Consider the following 14789-nt stretch of genomic DNA (forward strand, 5'->3'; position numbering starts at 1 on the left):
CATATGACTTACCAACAAAAACATTATCATAGATGCCAAGAAATTGCACTAATATTTTTCTAGTTCTTTTAGTGAGAGACACTATTTCATTGTTTGTTGTTGTTGCTGCTGCTGCTTTTCATGTTTGCTTTTAGTAAGAGATTTATTTAAATTTTATTTAGTTAATTGTTAAACATAGTAACAAAATGGGAATACATAAAAAATAAACCTGGTATTGTCCAAATATAGTAAAATTGTCTTTTTATAACAGATATATAAATATTTTTGAACAGTAAAAATCATTTCATAATTCAAATGAAAAATTATTTAACTTTGAGATGAAAGGTTATTATGATTAAGATAAAAAATTATTTTCTACTTGGTTTTTTAAATTTTATGTCTTTTGTTTTTCTCTTCTGTATTGATATAGCCAAATAAAAAACTATGACTTCTGTGGATGTAATAATAATACCAATCTTCAGTACTGGGTTGGGCTTTGAAAATACATTTGAGTTTGGCTTCAAAAAGCATTCTACAATACAATGACATTTTTTTAATTAAAAATTCATCAAATATTAAAAAACACATATTATTTCATTTCAATCAACCTGGGATTACAGAACTTTATTTAAAAACAAAAAGGTAATCCTTCAGACAACAGAAATTTTTCTTTTACCATAGAATTAGAGGACTCAGAGATCTTGTATATCAGCAATTTAGTTTTACTCATGAGCTATTTTTCCAGCTTTCAGCTCTGAGAACTCAGGTCTGCAGGATCATCAGTTTTGTGATTTTTAAATTGCATTATAACTGCTTTTGAATGCTCAGAAACTTAGATTGAATATAAAGAAAGACTAGTCAAAAAATGTCTTAAGTGTACTTAATAAATAGATTTTAAATAATTTTCAATAGTTTTACAAAAATAAGAGGAAAATTTATATTTATACCATTATTTTAAAAATACATAAAACTATTAACTATTTATTTTGTTCTCTTCTTTGAATGGAAAATGTATACTCTGTCATCTATGAGTATCTCTGGTAAACCTATACTCATTTACAATATAAAATAGTTTGTAAAAAATTATTCTTTTTAAATCTATAAGAATAGTTTGGGAAGATTTATGCACTTCTGTTGTCACCGGACCCATTCTGAGCCTAAGGGGGCCTGCCCTGGCATGGTCAGGGACCTTCAGACTCATGCAAGAAAGAATTCAAGAATGAGTACCAGTAAGAGCTAAGCAAGTTTGATTTAGGTAGATAAAAAGAGGATAGAACATGGGTTCTTAGAGACAGGATCAGGGATTAAGCCCAGGACTGGCTGCCTGCTCACAATTGACTGCAGGTGAACTAGGGAGTGAGTTGTGAGCCACCATCAGTGAGTTCTTGGGATTTTCTGTGTTTCTAAGGGTAGGTTGTTTCTGTTCTTTGTGGCTACAAATTCTGACTCTGATTTCTGGTTGGGAGGGGATTTTGTTCCTAATATGGTTCCATCTGGAAGTGTCACAGTGTTTGTCCCTATTGGCCCCCCTTCTACATGTAGTGTCAATTTTCATTATCATGATGATAATAATGAGCTTTGGTGCCCTTCTCTAGTCAGTTTTTCCTCCACCTTGGATTGGTTTGATTTTAGCCAGTTCTTGTTGTTGTTGTTGTTGTTGACTTCTGCTACCATATAGGAGTTTCCTTCCATATTCCCTTTGATCATACACGAAGGTGGGGACTCTGGTAAGAGGACTAGCTTATCAGCCTGTGATACCCCCTCTTACTTCCTCATTCCACTTCTTGGGAGCTTTTCCTAACTTTTTTTCCTATCCTGCCTTATTATGTTCATTGTAGCCTTATTTACAATGGCCAAGATGTGGAAGCAATCTAAGTGTCCTTCGATAGACAAATTGATTATGAACATGTGGTATGGAAATAAAATAGAATATTACTCAGCTATAAAAAGAAATGAAATCTAGCCATTTGTAACAACATGGATGGACCTAGCAAGTATTATACTAAATGAAATAAGTGAGACAGAAAAAGACAAACATAATATGATTTCACTTATATGTAGAATCTAAATATCAAAATAAACAAACAAAACAGAAACAAATTCATAGATACAAGAACAAATTGATGGTCATCAGACAGAAGGCAGGTAAGGGAATAGATGAGAAAGGTGAAAGGGAATTAAGATGTACACGTTCCACTTATAAAAATAGTCAACAGGCATGTAAAGTGTAGCAGAGGGAATATAGTCAATATTGTAATAACTATGTATAGTATTAAATGGGTACTAGACATATCTGGGTGATCACTTCACAAGCTATACAAATTTCTAATCACTATGTTATACATCTGAAACTAATTTGATATTTTATCTCAGGTGTAACTTAAAAATAAATAAAAAATAAAACAAAGAACTATTCTTTCTTGCTATGAATGGTTTTTAAAATAGTACTTTGGAGTCTTAGAAATAAAATATCACAAGAAAGGTTTAGAAATGTAAACCTGTAACTCTAAGTAACACTTAAAATCATGGATCACTAATAAATCAGGGTGGTGGCAACAAAGAATAGTAGAAACTGGAGTTCAAAGTAGGATCAAAAACAGAGAGGAATGGAGAAGCAACAAATCCTACAGAACCAACCAAAAAGAGGAAAAAATGGCTTATGACCCTCGTTTCTCAACTTGTTCCTTTCCCAAATCACAGCAGCTTGCAACTACAGGCTTTCAAACAGGCAAAATCAAAGAGTGGTTCATAGAATCCTTTATGTGGTAGTCCACCAAGTGAATACACCATAATATATTCAAATTATTTCCTATTGTTTGGCATTAATGTTTTACATAAGTCTTAGAGTATTTCTCTGATTATTTCTATAAAGTTAATTAGTAGAGGTAAACTGATTAAATTGGCAAGTATAAAATTTGAGAATTTTAAGCCAAAATGTTGATCAGGAAGATTACACTAAGACTTTTAGTGGTATATATGCAACATCTTGAACTCTTGCCAAAATTGATTGTCAAAATAAAACGTGTATATTTTCTATTTTTAGAAGCAGAACCGACTTTCATTTCCCAAAAAGCAAATAGCTTTGTTTTTCCTCTGACCATAAAATTTTATACATGCTTCTATTAAAAGTATTAAACAACCAAAATATTACAAAGAGAAACAAAATTCCCCAAGCCTCTCAACCTAGAAATATTTGTGATTAACATTTTGGAAAATTTCCTTCAAAACTTTATCTATCTATGCCAATAAGTGTACACAAAAAATCCCCAAAATGTGACCATGCTATAATGCAGAATTAAAACAAAAATTTTCACTCCATAATAGAGCATCTATAGCTCTTCCTGACATTAAACACACACACATACACACACACATACACACACACACAGTATTTTGATGGGTGCAAAATAATCTGTTATTATTTTTATTCCCATATTTTATTTAATAAATTATCTATTAAGAAAAATTGAAGTTAGTTTATTTTAAATATTTCTCTAGTATAAATAATGCTGTGATGAGTACCCTTCTGCTTATATTTTAACAAACTTTTTACATATTTGTGCAATGATCTCTTTATAAAATATATATGTTAGTGGGTTCCTTGGGTCTAATGGCATATACATGTTAAAGTTATTCTCTGAACAACAATAGATATGCGCTTCCCTTAGACTACATGATTTGCAAAAATGGCTGATGAGGTTGGTAGTAACATGAACTAATTTGATATTTTAAAAATATTGAGTATCAAATATGTCAACATTTAGAAAATGCGCTTATATCCACAAACCAATATTTTCTAAATGACCAATGCCCAATGTTATATTATCAAACATACATAAACGATCTATTTAAAGTACAAGATAAATGTCTCTCCCTGTTTCCAGCTTCAGAAAAATGAAAAAAAAAAAGTAAAAAAAAAAGTAAAGTACAAGATAAATAAATTTAAAAGAAACAATTTGAGAAGTTTATTGGTATGGCTTCAGATTACACATTTCCACCAATCTTCAAGGAACTACCACTTGTCAACCAACATGTAATAGCAAAGAAAAACATGCAAAATTATATGAAAGGGTTCTTAAAATGTTCCTTCCTTTCTAAGGACATATCTGTGTGTGGTTAGATTTTTAACTTTTTATTTATTGATTGATTCTAAAAGAGAGAAAGGGAGAGAGAGAAACATCAATTTGTTGTTCCACCCATTTATGCACTCATTGGTTGATTCTCATATGTACCCTGACCAAGGATCAAACCCACAACCTTGGGGTATGGGGACCATGCTCTAACCCACTGAGCTAACCAGCTAGAGCTCTTAGGGTTAGATTTTTTTTTACATACTCTAACCCAAAGAATAGACTGCAATGAACTGAAAGCAGAAGCATACATGAGAATCCAGCTGTCTTCTATTTAGCCAGAAATTAAAGAATGTAAGATAAAAATGGCAAAATTGTAAGATAATGCTGCACTTTTCCTAGTCATTTTAGTTTGGAAAGTATAATCATTTTCATAAAAATAAGGAGGTGCCTATGTCGAGGGAATACATTTATTATTGTTATTTAAAATTAACTAACAAATATATATTTTAATTTCTTAATGTATATGTTAAATATCAATAGATGAAACCCATATAAACAAAACTTTTAATAGAGTTGTCTATTCTTAAGAATGTCATAAGATGCTGAGACTAAAATACTTACAATTATCAATCACAATGCATCATCAATAGGAAGTTGCTTGTTTGTTGCTGAGCTCTGTCAGTTCTTTATATATTTTGGATATTAACCCCTTATCAGAGCTATTGTTTTCAAATATAATCTCCCATTTAGTTGGCTGCTTATTTGTTTAGTTATCAGGTTCTTTTGCTTTGCAGAAGCTTTTTAGTTTGATATAGTCTCATTCATTTATTTTTGCCTTTACTTCCCCTGCTTTTGGGGTCAAATTCAAAAATTGTTGTTGAGAGCCAAGGTTCATGAGTTTAGTACCTATGTTTTCTTCTATGTAATTTATTGTTTCAGATCTTATATTTAGGTCTATGATCCATTTTGAATTGATTTTTGTACAAGGGGACAAACTGTAGTCAAGTTTCATTCTCTTGCATGTGGCTTTCCAATTTTCCCAGCATCGTTTATTGAAGAGGCTTTCTTTTCTCCATTGTGTGTTTTTGGCTCCTTTGTCTAAGATGATTTGCCCATATGTATGTGATTTTATTTCTGGGCTCTTGATTCTGTTCCATTGGTCTGTATGTCTGGTTTTTGCCAATACCATGCTGTTTTGATTAACGTGGCCTATATATAGATAATTTGAGATCAGGTAGTGTGATACCTCCAGCTTTATACTTTTTCCTCATGGTTGCTTTGGCCGTTTGAGATTTTTTTATGTTTCAATACAAACCTGATTTTTTGTTTTATTTCTTTACAAGCAAAATATCCAATCAAAAAATGGGGAAAGGACCTGAACAGAGTCTTCCCCCAAGAGCACATACAAACGGGCAACAGATATATGAAAAGTTGCTCATCTTCACTAGCTTTCAAGAAGTGTAAATCAATAGTACAATGAGATACTATCTCACACCTGTTAGATTTGTTATTATCAACAAGACAAGTAATAACAAGCATTGGACAGGCTGTGGAGAAAAAGGAACCCTCATTCACTATTGGTGGGAATGCAAATTAGTACTACCATCATGGAAGAAAGTATGGCGGTTCCTTAAAAATTAAGATAGAAGTACCATATGAGTCAGCAATCCTTCTACTAGGTATCTACCCCCAAAACTTGAAAACAGTGGTATGTAAAGACACATGCACCTGCATGTTCATCACAGTATTATTCACAGTGGCCAAGACATGGAAGCAACCAAAGTGTCCCTTGATAGATGATTGGATAAAGAAGATGTGGTATATATATACAAGGGAATACTACTCAGACATAAGAAATGATGACATAGTGCCATTTACAACAACATGGATGGACCTTGAGAACATTATACTGAGTGAAATAAGTAAATCAGAAAAAGTTACTGTTTGATTTCACATATAATTGGGATATAAAACTGAGACTCATGGACATAGACAAAAGTGAAATGGTTACGGGGGAGGGAAACATGGGGGAGGGGCTTTGGGGAAGAGGGGGGGGAAGGGTATAAAGAAGGACAAAAAGAAAATAATTTGACTTTGGGTGATGGATATACAACAAAATCAACAGTTCAAATGTTATAGAAATATTTACCTGAAACCTATGTACTCTATGGATCAATGTCAATCTGTTAAATTTAATTTTCAAAATAAAAATTTAAAAAAATTTGCTCAAAGTGTACACTTCTTAAGAATCTGATCATTGTTGAAGAGTCTAGTAGACAACAAACACTCAGCACTGCATTCGAAGGAAATCCAGTAATCTCTTTCTCCCATTTCCAAATGTTGGACAATTTTTCCTGACAGTATTTATTATGTAAAGAGATCATATTTTATTATTTAATTTCAGTACTTAAATTATTTAAAATGTATGTTAGAGCTTAGCTTTAAAAAAAACAAAACATGATCCTGCATGTTTCAAATTACTGATTTACTTTATACAATAACATAGGCAGCATGAAAATTCTGATATAAATATTTATACAATAAAATAGAGAACCACAAAGGAGCAACAAACTTTATTTTCCATAAGTCCCAAGTTCAAATCTTGCAGTTATCAATTATTATGTCCTTAAAGCAAGGCATGACCAAGAATTGCAAGGAGATACAGTAAAGGACAAAATGTATCCACTATAAACCTTTTGAAGGCAATAATCAGGAGAGAGAGAGAGAAAAAAAAACAACAATTCTCTGTTACCTTTGACAAATGCAGAACATCTGGTCACTTTAATGAGGCATATGGATACTAAACATCAGTTGAGTGTTCCTTCTGTTGGCCTTACAGAAACTCTAGAACTCAAGAGACTATAATTTCTTATTTCAAAATAGTAGAAATGGGGGATTTATTTTGTGCTATAAATTCCACGGTAGATTGAATGTACAAATCTGATCTTTAGGGAAAGTCTACCATATTTATATGCATGAAGTTTATATTTCAAGACAAGTTTGTATCTCAGATTATGAGGGTAAGAATCCCCACAGGCATAAATAAATAGTGGGGCATCTGAAAACAAAGGATAAAAATGCATATTATTTAAGGAGAATGGGTATCCTATGGGGTAAAGAGTAATAGACAATACAATAAAGTAAGAGCCAGCCATTTAAATCTTAAAATAAAACCTGAAGTTGAACAATCAATCTTTGGTAGACTTTATAGTCAAATGAAAGTTACATATAATTAAATCAAAGAAAATTTATTTATTTGACACATAATTTGGGTAAACTTAAGGAGTTATTGAATAATTAAGGTATGTTCAGCCTTCCTGCAAGTAACAAACTACATACCTGAAAAGATACATCTGGAGAATCAATAGAGACCCATGGGGATGTTTAAGATTCTTTCAGGTCCTCTTCACTGGTGACCCAAAAGGTACCTCAGGGAAAATAGTTCAAGACATAGAAAAATAAATAAAAATGTCATTTTTTTTCAAGAAAGCCATCTGTCTTTTCTTTAATAAATGTCTTTACCTTTAAAACAATCTTTTCCATTTGTTTTCACACATACCTTGAATTATAAATAGTGACCTAATTTTAAATTGTCACAGTTGGGGTGGCCAGTTAGCGCAGATAAATAAAGCCCTGTCTCAGGCAAACCAAAACAAAGACCACATGCAGGTTTCCAGAGGAATGAAAAAATTTTCTATTCAGTGGGTGTTTTCCCAGGTGCTGTTAAATGAAATCTCTCTCTCTCTCTCTCTCTCCCTCCCTCCCTCCCTCCATCCCTCCTTCTCTCTTTTTTCTCCCTCTCTTCTCTTTCTATTTATCTTTCTTCTAGTTGATGTGGAATGATGAAGAAGATAAAGGGTTTATTGTTTTCCCATGGCCAATTTCCCCTCCAACAGCATTAGCACAAAGAAAGAATTATAAACCCAAAAGTTGGCAGCCCCTACCTAGTTTGTGTGAGCTGTTTTAAAATATAAGAGTAGGAAGAAAAATCTCATGCCTACTCAGCAGTTCAGCTTGAGAATGATTCTGAGGGAGACATTCACACACACAGACACACACGCACGCACGCACGCACGCACGCACGCACGCATGCACGCGCGTGCCCACGTTTTTGGAAACCACATTTTAATCTAGTCAATTTAAATGTAAGTTAGGAAATTTATCCTTGCAAGTGAAAATGAGAGTTCAGAAAGAAATGTTCATACATATACACTCAGAATAAACTGGTATTTTCGGCGCAGCATCAGTGGACAGATATTTTTGATAATTGACAACTGCTTTGGCAAAATCAACTCTTCTTTATCTCCCCAACCTTTCTTTTCCTTTTTTTTTTTTTTTTTTTTTTTTCCATTTTTCTGAAGCTGGAAACAGGGAGAGACAGTCAGACAGACTCCCGCATGCGCCCCACCGGGATCCACCCGGCGCGCCCACCGTGGGGCGACGCTCTGCCCACCAGGGGGCGATGCTCTGCCCATCCTGGGCGTCGCCATGTTGCGACCAGAGCCACTCTAGCGCCTGAGGCAGAGGCCACAGAGCCATCCCCAGCGCCCGGACCATCTTTGCTCCAATGGAGCCTTGGCTGCGGGAGGGGAAGAGAGAGACAGAGAGGAAAGCGCGGCGGAGGGGTGGAGAAGCAAATGGGCGCTTCTCCTGTGTGCCCTGGTCAGGAATCGAACCCGGGTCCTCCGCACGCTAGGCCGACGCTCTACCTCTGAGCCAACCGGCCAGGGCCTCCCAACCTTTCTTAAGAAACAATTTAAATTATGTAATTAATAACAAGTTGATGTTTTAAACATGGGAATGGCAGGACTTCTTCCAAAAATAATCTGAAATATCATTTTAGTTTACATTAAAATCTATGTGTTTATAATAAAAATTAAAAGTACACTGCTTTTTCTGTGTTCTTTCATTTTAAACTTTCTCAATTTTAGTCAATCTAAGCACACACGGTTGTGTCTGCAATATCAAATAAGGCCAAACAATGCCAGCTACCCTCTGCAACTAGCTACCCATTTTCCCACTAAATGAGATGTTCTAAATTAGTGATATCATTTTTTTAAATGTAATAGAAAAATCACATATATACATAACTTTCTCCTTTGTACTTGCTCAAACCCTAGAAATATAAAAACTACTCCAAAGGAAAAAGTACCTAAATATTTTGAAATAATGATATATTAACTTCTTTCTTAATGTTTAATTCTAACATGTCTCTCATCCCAGATTAATATAATACTCTCTTCATTTTTTATTGTTGGGTATTTTAAAAATTTTATATAGATTTCTTTAGATGTTAGTAGGCACTATACCTAGTTTTACTAAGGTAAAAGAAGTCTTAAGCAAGTGTGTATATCTGGATTCCAGCTAAAAGAGAAAGTGCTAATTTAAAAATAGACATATTAAAAATACTTGTTTAGATTTCACTAAATTAGAAAGCCAAGCTAGGCTAGCTGATTGTTGAAGAGACTGTGTGGACCACCATGTGTTGTAAACGGAGACTCTTAGCAACAGAGCGCACTATCTAATGGCCCCAGCACTGTGCTCCCAATGCTAGAAGCTGCGGGGACTTGGCCATCTCAAGCCTCAGGACCCCCAGAGATATTCCCAGGCCAAATTTTAGATTGGAGCAAAATTACAAATCACTTTCCTAAACTTTGAATGTCAACACTTTAAAATGAGGGTTGTTCCTTCATTTAAACTACTTTGAGAGATTGAAAGAAAAAAGTAAATTTGTCAATCATTTCAAGATCTTTAGATATAAGCGGTGTATGGATAGAGGTTACAATAATAATTACTTCCAAGTACTTCATCCTTACATATTGACAATATATGTCAATGTTATTCTTTAAAGTAAAAGCAAAAGATGCTTGGAAAACTGAAATCTGATGGTTTGAAATTTATAGACCTGAAGCTTTCTTTGATACTAAATAAATATGTTGTTGGCTTCACCAGGCATTTCTAAGCTTTATTTTTCTGACTATAAAAAGTTAATTGTAATGTTTCTCACTCTACATTTTATAAAGAACTTTTTAGGATTAAGTTGTATAAATTATATCAAACTTTTTAAGCAACTAAGCAGATATCATCATATTAAACATAAGAACTATCTGAAGAGACAATGCTGACCAAATTCTTATGCAGAATTTTTGTAAGTTGGTAAAATTTTTGCTCCATTAAATTTATCTGTGAAACCATTTCTCTTTTTTCAAGACACTGTTATTAATCATTGGATCACTTAAGTATTCTTGAGTTTTTCGATTAACTCTAATAGTCTCTTTAAGGAAAGCGTATATATATATTTTTACAATTTTTCTTCTAAAAATGAGTGTAATATACCTCTGTCAAAATTAATGTCGTGAAAATTAATATTTTAAAGTTAGATAATACTGCCCTGGCCAGGTAGCCAAGTTGGTTAGAGTGTCATCCCCACATGAAAAGATTGTGGGTTTGATGCCAGGTCAGGGACATAGAAGAATCAAGCAATGAATGCATAAATAAATGGAGCAACAAATTGATGTTTCTCTTTATCTTCTTCCTCTCTCTCTAATAAAAATAAAGTTAACTAATATTGAAATACAGTGTTTACTAGATCACAATGAAAGCTGGTTTATTCTAGGCAAAAAGAAGAAAAACAAAAACACACACACTACTTGCAAAATAAATACATTTTCCATACCATTAGTGTTGATGAAAAGTAAATAGATGGGAATGAACCCATTGTTGAAAGAAACCTTTAAAAATTCTAATGCTAGAAACACATCTTTTAAGAGCATGAGGTAGTATGAACTCTTTATTCAGCTGCACACAAGGAAGGAGTTGTAGAGGCCTTAGACTGTTGGATTTGCCATGTGCAGGTTAGGTGGCCTGTCCATTATGTGTAAGGCTGAAGCTAGAATCACTTTTGGTGAGTGTGTGAAAACTCTTCTGACCAAATTATTCTTTGTATAACTATATCCTAGAGTCTGTACTCTTTGAGAACTGACACTCAAAATCAAGAAGACTGCTCATATGGAATGGATTTCGATTTTTGATAAAATAAGAATTTATTTAAAGATATTTACATTGCAAAAGGTCCAGGTATGATTCTCTGATTTTCACTCTCTTTTTTTATTCTACAACTTGTCTAAGTTTCTCTGGTTTTTTTTTGCTTTATATTTTATATTTGTTAGTTCTTATCAATCCTCACACTTCGAGAGTCTATAAACTTTAAGATATAGTAAACTTCAAGATACAATATGGCCAGAATTTAAGTTTTAATATTCTCTTGATTGAAAATGAAAGGTGCAAAATCTCTATCAGGGTACCCAAGGCAGTGTAATTATTAAAGGAGTTTGGCTGAGAACAAGTGACATTACCTATAAATGTCTCAGGGCTCCAGATTTTCTAATCCCTCTATGTTCATAGCTAAACTCCTGGATTAATAACCTGGGAGGTGGGGTTAGGCTGGACTGATTATTTTCTCTTTAATTTAATTAAAATAGGCATCTTAATGTTGGTAGCAAATATATGGAGGTTAACAATAAGATAATTAATAATGCCAATTAAATTATCTAGTATATTCATTTTATGTGTCACTGTTCACACTTTCAGCTTCTGCAAAATAAAATATTTGATGAATAAATTTTATAAAGATCAGTATATCTGTCTTCAGAGTAATAGAAACAGGGAAAGCCCTGGCCGGTTGGCTCAGCGGTAGAGTGTTGGCCTGGAGTGTGGGGGACCCGGGTTCGATTCCCGGCCAGGGCACATAGGAGAGGCGCCCATTTGCTTCTCCACCCCCACCCCCTCCTTCCTCTCTGTCTCTCTCTTCCCCTCCCGCAGCCGAGGCTCCATTGGAGCAAAGATGGCCCCGGCGCTGGGGATGGCTCCTTGGCCTCTGCCCCAGGCGCTAGAGTGGCTCTGGTCACGGCAGAGCGATGCCCCGGAGGGGCAGAGCATCGCCCCCTGGTGGGCAGAGCGTTGCCCCTGGTGGGCGTGCCGGGTGGATCCCGGTCGGGTGCATGCGGGAGTCTGTCTGACTGTCTCTCCCCGTTTCCAGCTTCAGAAAATTAGAAAAAAAAAATAGAAACAGGGAAACAATCTCCTTATGTCTCCATAGTTCAAGGTAGGGTCTGATAAAGTACAAGATGACCAATCAGCAGTGTTGACTTTTGAGTTCCCATGGAAAATTAAATATTGCTGTGAGGAAAGACTAAAAAAAGCAGGTAGCACCCTGGCAGGTTGGCTCAGCAGCAGAGCATCGGCCCAGCATGTGGAAGTCCCAGGTTTGATTCCCGGTCAGGGCACACAGGAGAAGTGCCCAACTGTTTCTCCACCCTTCCCCCTCTCCTTCCTCTCTGTCTCTCTCTTCCTCTCTGGCAGCCAAGGTTCCATTGGAGCAAAGTGGGCTCAGGTGCTGAGGATGGCTCTATGGCCTCTGCCTCAGGTGCTAGAATAGCTCTGGCAGCAATGGAGCAGCACCCCAGATGGGCAGAGTATTGCCCCCTGGTCGGCATGCCAGGTGGATCCCGGTCGGGCACATGCCACAGTCTATCTGACTGCCTCCCTGCTTCTCACTTTGAAAAAATACAAAAAAAGAAAAAGCAGGTAGCATGAGTTTTAACAAAGAAAATAAAAATATTAAAACAAAAGGTTTTAATAATTGAAGAACAATGAACTGCACAGAATTAGAGTAGAGGTTGACAAGATTTGGCATATGGATTCACCCACAATACTATTGCCACACGATATAACATGCATGTCTATCACTTCTCAAGTTTCTTCTTATCCTAGGTAGCCCCTAACCTCAGACCTGCACCTGCTGTCCCTCACCAGACAACTGCTGATTTACTTCCTATCACCACAGATTTATTTGCAATTTATATAATTTTATATAAATGCAATGACAGAGTATACACTGTTTTATTTCTTGCATCTTTCACTCATTGAGATGTATCCATGCTATTGAATATATTAATAATTGCTCTTTTTTATAGCTGAGTTTTGTTCCATTGTTTGGATGTACCACAATTTGTTTAATCCTTTCCAAATTTAACATTTGGCTTGTTTCCAGTTTGTGGCTAATAAAAATAAAGATGTCAGGTCCTGGCTGGTTGGCTCAGTGGTAAAGCGTTAGCCCAGTATGTGGAAGTCCAGGGTTCAATTCCCAGCCAGGGCACAAAGGAGAAGTGCCCATCTGCTTCTCCACCCCTCCCTCTCCTTCCTCTCTGTCTCTCTCTTCCCCTCCCGCAGCCAAGGTTCCACTGGAGCAGGGTTGGCCTGAGCACTAAGGATGGCTCCATGGCCTCTGCCTCAGGTGCTAGAATGGCTCTGGTTGCATCAGAGCAACACCCCTGGTGGGCAGAGCATTGCCCCCTAGTGGGCTTGCCTGGTGGATCCTGGTTGGGTGCATGTAGGAGTCTGTCTCTCTGCCTCCCTGCTTCCCACTTCAGAAAAATACAAAAAAATTAAAAATATAATAAAGATGCCTGAATTTTGCCTTCTAGCAGGGTGGTACATCATCAGAGTACATGCTGGGCACCACAGAAGCTGCAGGCTGCAGAGCTGGGCTTTGAGAAGGTGGTGCTGGGCACAGCTGCTGCACAGTGCGCAGTTTCCCAGCAAGTTTTTAGAAATCAGCTACCCAGGAAAAATGATTTTTACTCCTATGAGCCTTTTTCTAAGGCTCCCCTCCCAGAGATAGGGAGAATGCCTGTGCCTCTAGCTCAAGTCTGGGGCTCATCTCTGCAGGGTTTGCAAGCTGTTTAGGTTTTAAAACATGCTCTGGATGTCACTAGGAACACTACTGAAGGAATGAGTGCCAGACCGTGGACTGGAGATTGGAACATAAGCAAGCTTATACATCAGCAGATAATTTGGACAATACAGTTTCAGACCACAATTGTCATTTTCCAGACTCTGAAATCATAATAGAAACAGAAGATGAGATTGCACTCCAAGTTTGATAAGGCAACCCAAAAATTAGAAATTTGTCTTCGGTAATAGTAGCTTTTAGTTGTAATCAAAGTAAGATTATGTAAAGGCTAGGAAATAGTTAATTTGCATGCTTTCCTCTCTTAATGGCTTCCTGGCCTTCCCCTTTGTAATACTGCAAGAAGTGTATCTTTGCAGGAGGGTTTGGGAAGTGTCCTTGGAAGCAAGCATCTGGAAGGAGCCCGAAGGTTGAGAAAGGAGACAGCCAGTTTGAACTACTCTGTCACAGAAGGAATACAAAGACAGATGGTCCATTAGCTCCAGGACAGCACCTCACTGACTCCTTGCCTACATGACTAACTGCATGGACTTTGCCCCTCGTACCCTTACTAACAACAGCTCCTGAAGCCCATAAAAACAGCACCAGGAGTGTTAAGGCGGGTTTCCTTGGATGTGAGTCCCCTGCCTTCTCAGGTTGCTAGCGATACAAATAAAAAGACACTTTTATACCACTTAAACCCTACTTCGGTGACTCTGTGGCAATGAGCAACTTGAACTCCGGCTTGTTCCAGTAATAGCAGAGAAAGATTAAACAGCAGGCGCACTGGGCATGTCCTCTGGGCCCTACTTCTGAAGGGCCCCGCAAAACTCCAACTTTATACTTTTTTCTAATGGCACCAAGTTTGGTTTAATATGTGTAATTTTAACAGTAATGGTACATAATATTTTTTATTTATTTTAAAATATGGTTATTGTGTATTTTTATTTTCTCTGTCTCTCTCTTTTTTTTAATGGGGCCCAATATTTTCTTCTGTGCCCGGGGCC

The 14789-nt window shown here is 36.2% G+C and overlaps 1 pseudogene; it reads left to right on the forward strand.

The window, feature by feature from the left end:
* LOC136391699 (programmed cell death protein 2 pseudogene) overlaps positions 1-14789 on the forward strand; it is a 31692-nt pseudogene that overhangs the window by 16556 nt on the left and 347 nt on the right.

The sequence above is a fragment of the Saccopteryx leptura genome, chromosome 2, assembly GCF_036850995.1.
Source record: "Saccopteryx leptura isolate mSacLep1 chromosome 2, mSacLep1_pri_phased_curated, whole genome shotgun sequence".
Lineage (NCBI taxonomy): Eukaryota > Metazoa > Chordata > Mammalia > Chiroptera > Emballonuridae > Saccopteryx > Saccopteryx leptura.